The 16,042-nt window shown below is 28.3% G+C and overlaps 1 protein-coding gene across 7 annotated transcripts in view; it reads right to left on the bottom strand.

Moving 5' to 3' along the window:
- The window catches only part of eag (potassium voltage-gated channel protein ether a go-go), an 82,555-nt gene that overhangs the window by 46,782 nt on the left and 19,731 nt on the right, over positions 1-16,042 (bottom strand). The gene's annotated exons all lie outside the window — the stretch shown is intronic.

The raw sequence follows: 16,042 nt of genomic DNA, 5'->3' as shown, positions 1-16,042 counted from the left end.
TGGTTACTTATTTTTTTATTCACAATTATTTGTGAAATTCAATTTAAATTAGAAATTCAATTAAATTTATAAATTAATCTTTTCAATTTAAATAAAATTAATTAAAATCTCTCTTTTTCTTTCTCTCTCTCTCTCTCTCTCTCTCCATATATATATATATATATATATATATGTGCATTAAAATATCTTTAATTATAATTACAATTTTTTAGATGTTTTGAATTTTAAATGTTATATATTTTAGCGTTTCGTGTCGTATTTCGCTCGATTTCGATCGATTTGAGTATATATCACGACCTTCTGAATTCGTCACTTTTCATGGTACAGGAATTTTCGCCGCACGCGACGTCGTTCCCTCGCAAAGACTTTTCTCTAAGGTTTCTCACGCTTTATCGGGGACGGCACGCAGTGCCTCTCTACGAGTACCCCCCTATACCGTTTGTCGTAAAACTGCAACGATTACAGATGATTTATCGCTGAGACGCGCGAATCGCGTGTTGTTGCTTGCTTCGTTTTTCTTAATATGTGTCAAGACGTGAATTCTCGTCAATGTCGACCGCTCTGTCAAGGTTACCTCGAGAAACAAGTTGAAACACTAGCGAAACTTGTACGAATCGTAGAAAGTTTATGTGATCGAAATCACGCGTTCACATAGATCTGTATACTCGATTATAACGTGATACGATCACCTCGTCGCTATAGTTAAATTGTCGTAATGTAATTACGATACACGCCACTGATTGCAAATGTGGATAAAGTGACTATTCCTCATAATTATTGAGATCTTAGGAAAATTTTCTGATAGAAATTCTAAGTACCTATTAAAAAAATATGAATTACATATATTATTGTTGTTATATTGTTGTAATTCATATATTTTTAAGACATCTTTATTATTATTATATTCATTAGATATTATTTCAAATATACGAGCGCATCGGAAATTAGTGATAAATATCAGAGTATATTTTTTTAATTACGAATTTTAAAAATTGATTGAGAACACGTTCAAGAGAAACCTTTTCCTCTCGTACAAATCCATATTTATAAAAATGTTGAAAATATACAGACATGATAAAAATTACATACACTGTAAAAAGTGTACCATTTTAATAAAAAAAATTTTAATAAATATTATATTTGTTTGAAGGGTATTAACTTAACATTTATTTATGATAAAAAACACTTGCTAATTAAAAAAAGAATAGTTAAACCAAATTAATGATTCTGATACAAAATATATAAATATATGTTTATATTTAATAAATATTTAGCTAGGACTATTCAAACAAATGTTTATTAAAATTTAGTACATTTTTTCTCTCAGGATATTATATTAAATTAAATAGCTACGTACTATATCTTTCTTTGGAATCGTACATGCTTCAATAATAAATCCGGTCGTGATCTTTTATGGTTTTAAGGTTTTATGGTCGAGTGGTAATACGACGAATGCATATTTTATTTTAACGCTATATTTTATCCTTGTGGTGTGTACGCGACAAAGTTTGTGTATCATTTCATGCTTTGATTCTTTCTTCTCTAAACTGATTATATATATATACACACACACACACACACACACACACACACATATATATATATTCGATTTAAAAATAAATAATTTTCATTGATACAAATTTAATTTATAATTATAAATGATTTAAAAAGTTTTCTTATTTTATAAAAATATTTATTTTTTTTTGGAATATTTCGTGAAACTCTATGCCAATAGTATATAATATCGTTTTTAGGGAATATTAGATGTCAATATTTTTAAGGAACGTGTACTTTCTTTTCTATTAGATAAGATTGCAGAGTATTGAAAATTTCAAGAGAAAGAGCGCGTCGGACCGATTTTATGATGCAACTATAGCAAGGGTGTTATGTATTCATCTACCGTCTATTTCGGGGATTCACAGACTATCGCAACGAGTTCAAGGAAAAAGTACAGAGAAACGATCTCAATTTATGTTCACTGCGGAGACACTGCGGTATTGCGTGTTGAAAAAACATGATGTCAATAAAGCAACAATTCGCAAATTAAGTAAATCTGTACAACTTTCTTAGCATCATAGTTATATACAAAAATATGCATGCGGAGATCCAAGCCTTCGTTTACATAGAGTATGTATAACACATCTTGTAAAAATTTGAAATGATTTCATTTAGCACTAAAGTATATTATGAGAATAAGAACTTGAGAGTATATCGTAGAGTATATCGTAGAAAGGCATAAAACAAATAAAATTAAAATACCTTTTTCCTTTAATATGTTTTTCTTTCTTATTAATCTGTCTTGATACTTTTTAGGATAATTTTATTTACTTAAAATATTTAAAAAAAAAACAAAAATTTATATATAATATAAAAGTAGATATACACATACATGTAAATTTAATAAATAATTAATTATAAAATTATTATAATTTCTTATTTAGTTAGGCATATTTGTATAAATTTTTGTCATTATCTTTTTTTTCAATTGCTATTTCAATAGATTTGATATAACGTGAATTTTTGTAAAAGACTTGATAATAGATTCATATAATATTCTATACGATATCTTTTTTGAATCGTAAGTACTATTTATATTCCATAAATATATTATACTTTTTATACTGTCGCTTTTAGACTGTCAAATATCACTTTTGCTGCCAGCTTGCCGTATTCATTCACCCTTCGACTGTTATTCGCGCTTCTATGGAATCAAAAATAGTACAGGATCTAAAGAAGAAGAATTTATGTCAAATTGAAGGAAGATAACCTCAATAATTTCAACAGGGTGAGGACATCACCGAACTATTGTTTATCTTCTCTCTGTCTTTTGCATCGTATGATCTTTCTTGAAAAGAACTTTATATTGAAAAATCGTGTATTTAAATAAGTTTTCTTTCTTAAATAAGTTTTCTACAAATACAAGATTTTGTAAATCATTAAACGAATATACTATATTTTAACAATATGCTAAATTATCGTTATTTTTTTAATATTTTCGTATAAATTATAACAAGATAAATTTTTTAGAATTATTGCTTATAACTTTTTCATTTTTTTCCTATTCAAGTAAAAATATAAATATTAAATAAATATTAAATTGTAGCCATATTCCATTTGATGCAAACAATGAAAACTAATATAGATACGTGAAAATAATAATCATTGCGTAATATTATTGTGAATATATATATATATATATATATATAAAATTTAATTTATATTTTATATTTACCAATTATAATTGGTACAGTTTTATCCACATTGAATAATATTGTTATACATATATAAATGTATGATACAAAACGCTGGAAAAATTGTTAAATGCGGTCGAAAAGTGTATCTCGGTGAAGATAAAATAGTGTAAAGCTGGATAATTATATACACGTTCCGCTGCAAGCACCATCGCTTTTCATGTACGCTGACCGCGTTCGAGTTAATTGTAGGCATTTTAACGTCGCAGCGTCGTAATTTTTAAAAATATCTGCGAAACGAAATTTTCGTGCTAGCGAATTTTTACAAGCACAGATAATTGGTCGCTTCCAATTACCGCGGTACTTCACGATATAAATATATTCTCTTCATTTTTTCCAGACAGTATATCTAAAATTGGGACATATGACGTATCAAAGCATCATTTAAACATAAATCTTAATGACATCTTTGTAGAATGTCTCGATTTGGAACATGTGTGCTATTTGAGTTAATCTCTTGAAAAATTTTATCTTTGTATTATTATCTCATCTTTATTATTTTAGAAATATATAAATTCAAATTTTAATATCATTATTAACTTTCAAATCAAATGTACACATTTATATACAAATCTTAAAATAGATGACTAAAAAAGGTTACCTGGTCAGTAGAAATTGAACGATGGATATCATTATCTTTATCTATTATTGAACAGCTTTTACTGCGAGAGATCAAGAATTCTCATACGGAAAAAGAAACTTCAATAAATAAATATCTTTTTATATCACGTTTAAAGTCAGAAATAGAAAATTGCTAAATAAATAATATTCAATTTTATTTTGTACGTATTTCTTTTTGCTGTCACCGTATTTCAAAAAAGCGTAAATATAATTATAATTACAATATCTACAGTTCAAAACAAATAGAAATACAAAGAAGTTGTATTAAATTATATAATTTTAATTTTATTTTTATATAAATGTTATGTAAATTTATTTATATAATACATACAACATTATTTACTAAACATTACGATAAAAAATTCCTTTTGGAAGGAAAAGAAACTAGATAGAAAAGAGTCTTATGTTTATGCTATTCCTAGTTGTCGAGTAACACTAAACGTAAAGTTATTGCGGACCAAGTTTTGCAAATTTACGCTCTCGTCAATTATTCACCTGAGTAGCCCAGGTTCGACGTCGCGCAAGATAGATTCTGTTCTCGTTTCGAGTATTCTCGATGCAAATTTAAACTCTCCCTCGCTATTTCTGTGCACACACATACGTAAAGAACAGTGCACCGTAAGTTCCTCTCACCTAGATTTTCGATGCACGTCTTCCGTTTTGGTTTCTTCCGCATTCATTTTTATCTCAAAAAAGCCCTTTCTATTCGAGCATTTTAAAGAACTTTAGAACGTTTCTGTACTGAAAAAGTCTTAACGCGATATCTTTTTCTATAAATGACGTTTTTAAATTTTGGTTAGATTTCTGAAGAAATCTAAAAAATTATTGACTAATTATAAAAATTTATTAAATAAATGCCTAATGTAAAAATATATACAAATATCCTATCATAAAATTTTTTAAAGTTATATCGGTACGAACAATTCTTTCTTTATCAGTAATGTGAAATTTCAATTTATTTATTGCATTCAAAGAACGGTGTATTGTTAAGTACTACTATAAAATTTTCCTTTATAAAACAAAGAAAAATTCATGAACTACAAAAACGAAAACGATTGGCGAATGCATTGTATACACACAGGCAATGCGTGCAATTTCGTTTTGCTACGAATATCCGCTAGTTTGACCCAATAACCTAGCAGCGTCGAAACGCAACGGAAGTAACGCGGCTGCGAATCACATCCGACGTTCTCGCACCAACTTGTTCCGATATCCGGTCCAAATTACTGCCAATATGCTATTGACCTATCGAGATTACGAATTGCAGCCTGCATAGTTTTATGACTTTGAGATTCATTTAGTGTCTTTTCCGATGTAAATGATTACGCTCTAAATATTTCATAAAAGATTATCTCTGTCGGGATATCGTTGTGTAAATTCTACTGTGACATTTACGATTTTTCACAGTTAGCAACAAGGTTTTTACGATAATCAATAATTCCATATGTCCTAGTACACATTGCTATAATCGAGCAATCTAACAATAAGAATGTACAACATGATGTGCAAACGTGCAAATTTTTTAAAAGCAAGTGTGCACATTCCGTCACTCTGAATATTGCTCTGAATAAAAAAGATGAGCATATTAATTTACTTAATTGAGAAAAGCAATAAATTTTCAGTAATTAAATCTTTCTAAGAGTAAGAGAGAAGTAGAAAGGATTAATATTGTTCATTCTACATTTTTACAGAGAATAGAAAAATATGGAGTGTAGAAACGTGTTAATTTTTCTCCATAATGTAATTGGGAAAGGTTGAAGAAATCTCTCTCTCTCTCTCTCTCTCTCTCTCTCTCTCTTTCTCTCTCTCTCTTTCTGTCTCTCTTTCTCGAGGAAAAGAGAAAAGCCGTTGTTGCACTTTGATTAAGCGAAATTGGTCATTTAGCTAATTAAATAATTGAAAGAATACACGCTAGATCCTTTAATTTCATTGCCGTTCTTTAGTTCTTTCCATTATTTTTAATAAAATTTGAAAAACTTTGATACGTTGATTAAGCATCCAATTTGTGGAATAATAATATATATAAGATAATTAATGATACATTTACACGTAATAAATTATAATTTGTGTTAACTTGTAATTGCCGACATAGAATTATCAATACGCTAATTGCATTCTCTATTAAAAAAGGCCTCTTTTTGCACGTAAGGTTAAATCAATGTTCATCAAGTCAGGTGAAGGAATATTTGGGGCAATCTACATCGTGACATGAGTGACTACTGTTACACTTTCTCTCCCTATTTCGTCACTTCAAAATTTACATAGCTGTGAGAAAGCTATGAGAATAATGCACGGATTAATCAAAACGGGTCCGCTTGGAGAAGTGATGACAATGTTGAATATGTACGCTACATGTTTGAATAACGAATACACATTGGAAATTTCACACATTATAAATGCCAAAATGCATATAACAATTAGGAATGTAAGAATAAAGTAAAAATATAATTTAAAAAAATCAAATTTATTTGCTTATTGTAAAAAAAGTATGAAACTATGAGAATATAATTGTTTTAGCTATTTATAACGTTAAACATTTCCTGCCTACAGATAAGAGTAGTATCTAATATTACAAGTCTAACGATACTAATAAAGATAAGAGTCTAACTGTCTAAAGATATTAATAAAGATAAGAACAATTTATGATACTAACAATTCATGTTATTTATTAACGTGTTTAAAATTAATTTACCACGACTACATTTGATCTCGGTAATTAGATTTGCTCTAAAATTTTGGCTTGGCTTTGTTCACATTCATAAATTTGTCACGAACAATCGACGATTGACACTGAATGTTTTAAACGTTGACAGGAATTGTCAATACTTAGATTGACAATAAATATCGATCGTCCGAGGATGTTAAGGTCTCAAGGGCCGTCGACTCGTGGCAGCTGCTTTATACCCCTTTCATTCCTGTCGTTCGCTTCAACTTGTTCATCCCTCCCTCTCCCTTGCTTTCTTCTCGTCGTCTTTTCATTCTCCGATTTCTCTCGTGCTCCGGGCGATTCTTTCTAAAAATAGGCGCGCATCGAATAACGAGCTGGGGGTGGCAGCAGTGGCGGCGGCAGCGGCTAAGGCTGAAGTTTGCATTGTGAACGCGTATAACGGTGTATATGACTAGTACACCCTCCCTCTCCCCCGTCTTCTCCCTACTCTGGATGTAACCGTAGATTTGACCCAATGACCCAGCGGACGAGCCCGAAAAGCTGCGGAAACGCCCGATTGGATTTCATCCTCGACCCCGACTCACCATGTTCTCACCCCCTGCCTCTCTTTCTCTCTCTATTCGGAACCAACTCTATGCTCCCTCACATTCAATCCCTTTATTCCGGTTTCCTGCCCGGATAGAGGTAGCCTTCCCTCCCTAACGCTAATCGACTATGCACGCAGGTATAAATATTTTGTTGTTATGTCACGTGTGCCGCGGGTATCTAATGAAACAGCATATGATATGTGGCCCTGTAATGCGGCATCGACAGGCTATCTCACGTTATTTCGGCAATATTACACAATGATTAATCTTTGCGGTTGTTTTCGGGATAATCAGGCTGAGTGAACTGTCGCGGTAATATAATGTATCATGAAATTATACGCGGAAGCCACGTTATGCGAACGCGCTACCGAGCTCGCATACCGGGGTCCTCCGAGTCCTCCTACGAATTCTCGAGATATCTTCAATGCAATTATGCGAATCCATGTAACTCGTTTGCGATTAAATGGAGCGAGATAAATATTTACATATCTCGATCATTTAAAGATATATTGTATATATAAAAGTGTGGTATATTCATATAGATAAGTATATAAAATATGTGACCCGCTTCTCCTACTCCTCTTACACTTCTATCGCATTAAATTTTAAAAAGGTAAATTGTAAAATGAATTTTATATTAATTCTTCTTTTTCAATAAAATAATTTTTTAACAGAATATATTTAATAGTAGTAATATTAATATTAACTTTTTAATAATAATAATAATAATAATATTAATAATATATTAATGTTAATATTAATGTTAATAATAATATTAATAATATTTAATATTAAACATATTGTAACAAATAAAAGAAACATAAAGCACGTGTTTATGATATAATTTAGTTTTGAATGTTGTATTTCTTCTTTTCTTTGTTAATCTACAAAATTATATATATATATATATATATAGACGGATAGAAATCAGTGTAAATATATTTTGACTCGCGATAATGTAAACTGTATTGCATGATCCAATATACATCCACATATATCAAGTTCAGATGCTGTGTGTTGTTTGCAATATATGTATAAGCACATATATGATACATGCATACAAGATACATACGAGATACATTCACCGTGACAGCCTATTTCGTCTTTTTACTCTCGGCAGTCTTCCAAGCAAGAAGATATCGTTAGAATATCTCTCGCCTTGTGTACAGAAAAAAATATCTAGATAAAGTAACAAAAATATTATTGCATTTGTATCACTTAAAATATAATGCTTAAACGAGTAATTGGACTAATTTAAATCATTTATCTTATCCTAGAATACACAGAATGTACATACATGATAAATTCTATGTCGTTTATTTTATCACGTATAATTTTTGTGTTTCAATAAAAAAAGAGAATAAAATATTATAAAGTTAAAATTAATATTATATCTTAAATAAGTATATTACATATAATATGACTTTTTTTTACTTTCTCATTATATGTACGTATTATTATATATAAATAAATATTATTATATTAGGTGTTGGAATTAATTCGTAGCGTTTTACAAGTGATGGGAAGTACTTTCATTAATGTATTTTTTAATGCTCATGTGAAATAAATAACATTCTTTCATTAAAAAACGCTACGAATTAATTCCAACACCTAATATATACATACACAAACACTTACATAAACATATAAAATTTGAATATATAAAAATTTATTTTAAAATATAATAAAATTCATCCACCTAACAATGTCGTTTATGCTGGTATCTTATAACTGATAAAGACTATAAGAACATGGATCATCTTAAAAAGCACATATCGATGTCCATTTGACGTTTTGTTACATATTTTATTCATTTTATTCTGGGTATATTCTATTCTGGGCTACATTCTCTCGGCAATTATTCTACATGGCATTCTCCATTCTCCAAGTGTGATCTTTTCTCAAGGGTGAAGACCTTTTTCGTCCACGGCCAATAATATCAGAAAAAAATTCGTCGCAAATAAAATTATTCTCGTACCAATTCTATTTTAATATTAAATATTTTTTAAATAAATTATATATATATTTATAAATATTATTAATATACAATTTAAAAATAATTAAATGCACATAGGTATATATTGCATATTAAGCTAATAATTATTTCAATTCATACAGTTTCTGTCATAGCATTTACTTTATTATTTATTGGAATGTCTGATAAGTTGTCGTAAATATATTTCTAGGGCAATACTTTTTTAGGAAAAAGAAGTTATTATCATACTGTAGCACGATTAAATACTTATCGCGGAAATGTCACGAGTTTTATCAGTTTATAAACGACGGTTAAAAACGATGTCTTTAATTATGTGTAATTATAACATACATCTCAGTGATGCTTCTAGAGCTACAATATTCATTTATCTTATCATGTTTAATTTAGAAACAACAGAATTTTTACTTACTGACAAAAATTTTAATTAAGCTGTATTAATATTATTATTGATTCTATAAGTTAAATGTTTAATAAATGTAATTAATTATCCCTTTGAGGATCGCAGTTTTCTAACAAGATAACTTATGGAAAACCTTTCTAAAGTTTTCGAGATCGCTGAATTCGATTCTAGTCTTAAAATTCTAAAATTTAAATTTCAAAAAGATAATCTGGTTATCATGAAACTCGGTTTTAGGAGTTTCTTGTATTATGGTATTTCTGAATTTAAATGTATAGCCAAAAAGTATCGAATTTCAAAAAAATAATAATCTGAAGGCGGATCTAGTGCTATAGAGTTCATAATCAGAGTTCGAAAATCAATATTAGAGTTTAGAAATCAATACTAACTATGTATCACTGATGAGCTTCAAATAAAGCAAAATAGTATATTTCTTTTTTTTATATAAAATAATTCTGATCTAAACATGAGATAGAGCTTACTAATTAACTAAATTGGTATTTTGTATAGTTTAAAAAATAACAGATGTTTTATATATATATATATATATATATATATATATATATATTAGGTGTTGGAATTAATTCGTAGCGTTTTTAATGAAAGAATGTTATTTATTTCACATGAGCATTAAAAAATACATTAATGAAAGTACTTCTCATCACTTGTAAAACGCTACGAATTAATTCCAACACCTAATATATATATTTATATCAGATATATACAATACATAGATATATATTATATATATATTTCATCGTTTATCTCGCATTTACAATATCTGCTGCTCATTTTATATCTTATAAAAAAGTTTCTTTGTGCAGTTATTTTATAACGTAGTAAGTATTAACATTCTTTTTTCTTTAATAATGAGTCAAACTTCTGTACTAGTTTTACAATAAAAGTCTCCTAAGATTAATCGTTTAATAAACGTACAAATGAATTTTATTTATTTACTTAACAACTAATTCCTGTAGTGCAATGCAATTTTAAACAAATAATTTTGATTATTTAAAATATTTGTAAAAAATCATGATTTTTATAATAATTTTTTAAGTTAAAATAATAATTTTTATAATAAGTTTTTATATATAAATATATAATAAATATAAATAAAATATATATAAATATACAATATATAATATAAGTTATACGATTGCTATTCTCGTCTTTATGGATCATTTTCATGGATTAGCCGTAAAATTCTAACATTCTTTTATGCGTGCTGTATGAGCAATATTTAGCAGGTGATTTTTTTTAACCATAATTCTAATATTTCTGTGTACATATATATATGTGTAACTAATTAACCAAAGCGAAATTTAAGGAGGTAACCATTTATAAAATAGGTGCTCATCTGGAGATTTCGGACTTCAAGATTTCATGGGGATTTCACGGACTGTCATCGAACTTTGCCGCACTTCAACGGACTTCGTCAGTTTTTGACGGACTCCATCGGATTTCATCGGACTCACTATTATGAACTTCATCGGACTACGCTGAACCTCAACGGAGCTCGGTGGACTTCAACAGACTTCATCGGATTTCGAGAAATTCATCGGACTTCTGACGAATATGTACATCGGAATTCAAGAATGGTTATCTCGTATTAAATGCTACATACACACAGACACACACGCACATGTTAAAAATAAAAGCGCACACACACGTTAAAAATAAAAAAAATGTAAAACAATATCGTTTTATTAAAACTATTTGGAGCATCATATTTCTTTCGTATCATATTATTTCTAATATTTGTATTTTTATTATAGAAAGGAAATAGAATGCGCGATATTGACTTTTGTTTGTTTTTTCATTAGTTATCTTTAGAATGCTACATAAAACAATAATTCAAGCGTCGTCATTTTAACAACTTTATAATGCTCTTATTTATTTCATAAAAATTTATATTACTGTTGAATAAGATAACGTATTGCTTTGACAATTTTCTGCAGTTATCATACAAATTTTGTGCTATAGTATTCAAATAAAATAGCACACATTTGTAAATCTATTTGTTTCTGTGCGATAAAATTTAGTCTTCCGATCATGTTTTACGAAAAACAGAATGCACATATATATATGCTAATTAATGTACTAGAGATTTTACGGGAAAAGATATTTCCCAGCATAAAAGAAAGCAGTGGTATAAATTCATAAAACATTTTTCAATACTATCTGATATTTGTGGGCGCCGGGATCCCGCGGATTCTCTTTCGTTCAAACGAAATGGGATAATATTAATCGTCCAAAGTATCGCGCGCAACACGATACGATACGCGCTTGTCCTGGCCCTGAGAGAAATGTGTTTTCAAGGCTAAAGAATAAAAAACAGGTTGGCAAGTTATATCTTGGAATCGATGTTCACGCGGGGGGTAAGCTCATGAACTAAAAGAAGTTATACTAGGTCAAGCATAAAACCACATTTCAAACTCTAATATTGACTGTTTTGACATTCAGAATGTAAAGTAAAATAATTTATAAGCATGCTTTTTGCATAATTAATGTAATAATAAAAAATAAATACTTGTTTATACATTTCAAGAGTTACAAATGAAAATTAAATAGAACTATAATACATATATATATATATATATACATATATATATATATATATATATATTCGTTATATAGTATTATCCGTTTCACTGATACAATTGTAACAATATCGTTTTTTCTTTGATAGTTTTACTTATATTTTTGCTCAATTTATTATATACAAATACAAACATACATATATATATGGACGTATTGTTTAAGGGGGACTAAGTTAGAGTTGAGACTTTTGAATTCGGGGAGAGAATAATCGAATGATATGGATTACTTGTTTTATTTTATATTATTATTTTTAATTAATTACTGGCAGATAAATCACAAAATCACATAAATTTAATTTATTCTTTTCTTAAAGTTGTAAACTGATTCTTCAAATTAGAAAAACTTAAATTCATATATAACTAGCCGTCTTAGATTCTCAGATTTTTCTATAACTTTTATTTATGGCAGTCATCAACTATTTATCGAATTTTACTATTAATTGTCATTACTAACTAATAATATCTATTATTACAAATATTCAATACTTCTAATTAAAACAAGCATTTTTAGTACATCAATATCACATTATTATTTTTTTATGTAATCTATAATATAATGCAAATATATATGCAAGTTTATGGCGTAGCAAAATACAGGATCTTGAATGCAAAAAGCAGTGGTTAATATAACAATGTAATTCGATAAAAGATAATCTTCAATGACAGCAAGTCTTCATTATTTACAAATAAGTAAGTGCAAGCGTATAAAAATGACACCATGAACTTGTGTCATATATAACATGTAGGTATATGTATATATATATATATATGTATAAGTATAGAATATGGTATGCTTTTCCAACTTTCCACGAGTTTCAAAGCTGCTAAGCTTGTAACAAGTAAAACATGCTAACTGAACTCAGTTGTCTGTCGCAACCATTTCTCAAGAGACGTTTCCTTGCGCGGCATATGCCTTTCCGTAACTATATTTTATTCCTCCAGATCTAATGAGATCTTATCACTTTTTTCGTATAATTCTATTTTTTTTTTCGTCCATCTTTGACTAAAATTAATACAAATCAAAATTATAACAAATCATGGCAATTTTTAAACATTTACTATTATGATTAATACAATATTATAAAATAGAATATAATAGATTTGTTTTGAAAGGAAATAATTGGAATAAATGATAGGATTATAGCAATTGAATTAATTCACAATTAAATCATCGACGTCGCATTGACGTGCCATGAATATTTTATGAAAATTACAAATCCTCTGAGCATTTGCCAGGGCATAAAGGGAGATCTAGTATATTGTATATTGTATTGGTATATTGTATAAAGTAAAAATGATTATGTACATGTATATGTATGATATTAAAAAAAATTTTTTAAGAAAAAGACTTCAAAATATCTAATTCTCACTTTCGATGTACAAAAGATTCGATTATTTTCTTTATTCGCGTTATTTAAAATATACGTTATTTAAAAAGTCCGTATATTAAAAAGTACTTTTTTTTCAATGCTAAAATAAGACTTTAAAATTACATTATTTAATAATCATTATTAAATGTAACAATCAATATTAAATCTTGAAACTCTAAGCTAGTTTCATTGCAAGGTGTTCTTTATATTAAACTTATCTAATAAATCTTCTATAATTACTATAAAATGTTACAACGTTATCGTTACAGACAAGAAAAAGTGACGATATTAACAAATAATGCGTTGCTTTTCAACTCTGAAAAAATCCAATGAATCGTTTCTCTCTATGGATTCAATTCTCTCAAATGGATCCAATTCCAATACTGCAAAAAACTAGTTAAAATAAAGCTTTTCCCCGATTTAATACATATGTGACATACATATTGACACATTAGTCACCAACTCTCTGAGCGATACGAAATGTTTCGTATAGTGTTTATTGACAGGCGTTATGATTTAACTAACGAGCGCGCGGGGTAGAAGGTTCAGACCTCATCTCGATTGTATGTCGCAAACGTGAGTTATTTCCCTGGCTGATGATTTTCAATCACGATAATGCATCAAAGCGATATTATACACGCGTGAGCACGCGAGCAGGCCCATCGTTATTCGCCAGCTCCTGTATATCAGCTCTATGTAATTTACTTCCGAAGCAGTGGCTTGGGTCGTCGAACATATATGCACTATATATATATATATATATATATATATATATATATATATATATATTGTCGCTAATAATTTCCTCTATCATTACATTATTATGCAGCGTGATCCACCGTCAGTGGCTTTATATGGTCTCTTTATAACGGTGTAATTGTAACTTTATAAAGATGCACGCTTGATGTCTCTGCTTCCGGTATAAAGATGTAAAGTACACCCCGTATAATTGTCTTCTTTCCTATTTTATCTATTTGGTATAAACTGTCATGTAAAATCGAAGAATTTCTTGATCAAACGAAATCAATCGATGATAGATTCTTTTTTTTATTTAATAATAGATTCTTTCTGCATCCATTATTTATTATAATTTTTATTATAAATTTATAATATAATGTTGAAAGATATCTATTGATGTATTAACTAATTATTATGTATTAACTAATACATAATATAAAAAAATTATTAAAAAATATTTTTATCATATTATATAATATTATATATATATTTAATATCATATTATATTAGGTGTTGGAATTAATTCGTAGCGTTTTTAATGAAAGAATGTTATTTATTTCACATGAGCATTAAAAAATACATTAATGAAAGTACTTCCCATCACTTGTAAAACGCTACGAATTAATTCCAACACCTAATATAATATTATATATATATATATATATATAAAATATTTTTAATGATATAATATTGTATATAATATTATATCATTAAAAAATATTGTTCTCAATACCGTAATCATCATAAATGATGCTAACTAAATGTAAATCTTTCGAACATTGAATAATTGTTGAATAGCTGAAAGTGACGACTTTCTTTAAGCTGATTTTCGTTTTTTATGACATTTTACGTCATGCAAAACAGTTTCCAGGAGAAAAAGTCTGAATAAATTTACATCATTTTTTTCTCGGAGCGTCGCCACGCAACGTGTAACGTGAAGAAACAAAAAGAAGAGTACTGACAATCCTATATGGTGCGTACAGCACTCGAAATAGGATTTATTATCCTTAAGAAGAAAGGGGATTTCTAGAATACCTTCCATGTCGAAGGAAATTTAAGAGACTCTGTGGTCTTCATAAAAAAGTCTTTCTCAATACTCCGCATAAACATGATAAACGCCAACAATAACTAGAATAGAAATTTCATATATTTCAGTCGTATAATGAATAAACAAATAAACTTCTCTTTTCCTTTTTACTCGTAATACCATAATATTCTACCATAATTATCTTATTATATAAATGTTATATAAATGTCAGTAACTTTTCGCCGTAATATATTTAAACCGCTTTATAATTAATCATCTAATGCAATTTTGGAGTTAAAATATATTACGTATATTCTGTATAATCTTCTTATCACATATAACTTTGGATCGACATAAGAACTTAATTTTGCTGTATGTTTATTAAATGATGATATTATAAACCAGAAATATAAAATTATTGTATAAATATTATTTTTAAAGTACATTTCGGATTATATTACAATTTTTTACGTGTTATTTTTAACACTTGTTTGGAGAAAAGAAGAGGAATAAAATCACAAGTTGCATAATTTTGTTAGTTGTGTTAAACTTTTAATCAAATCTAACATAAGTTTCAAAATTTTATCCGCTAACATAAGTTTCAAAATTTTAGCCACTAGGGCTTACTAATGTAATTAGAATTTGAAATGTGTACGCGATATTTTGTGCATTCTTCTTTGAAATCAAATAGCTAATAAGTTAAAATACTAATCAAAATATAATTGAATAGATTCACCTTCATTTTCTAGCTTAACTGCTGTTGCCACTTTCGAATATACGTATATGA

This window comes from Acromyrmex echinatior, chromosome 2 (genome assembly GCF_024713525.1).
Source record: "Acromyrmex echinatior isolate Ae372 chromosome 2, ASM2471352v2, whole genome shotgun sequence".
NCBI classification, from domain to species: Eukaryota; Metazoa; Arthropoda; class Insecta; order Hymenoptera; family Formicidae; genus Acromyrmex; species Acromyrmex echinatior.
Note: the sequence above shows the minus strand (reverse complement) of the source record. Positions and strands in the feature narration are given on the sequence as shown.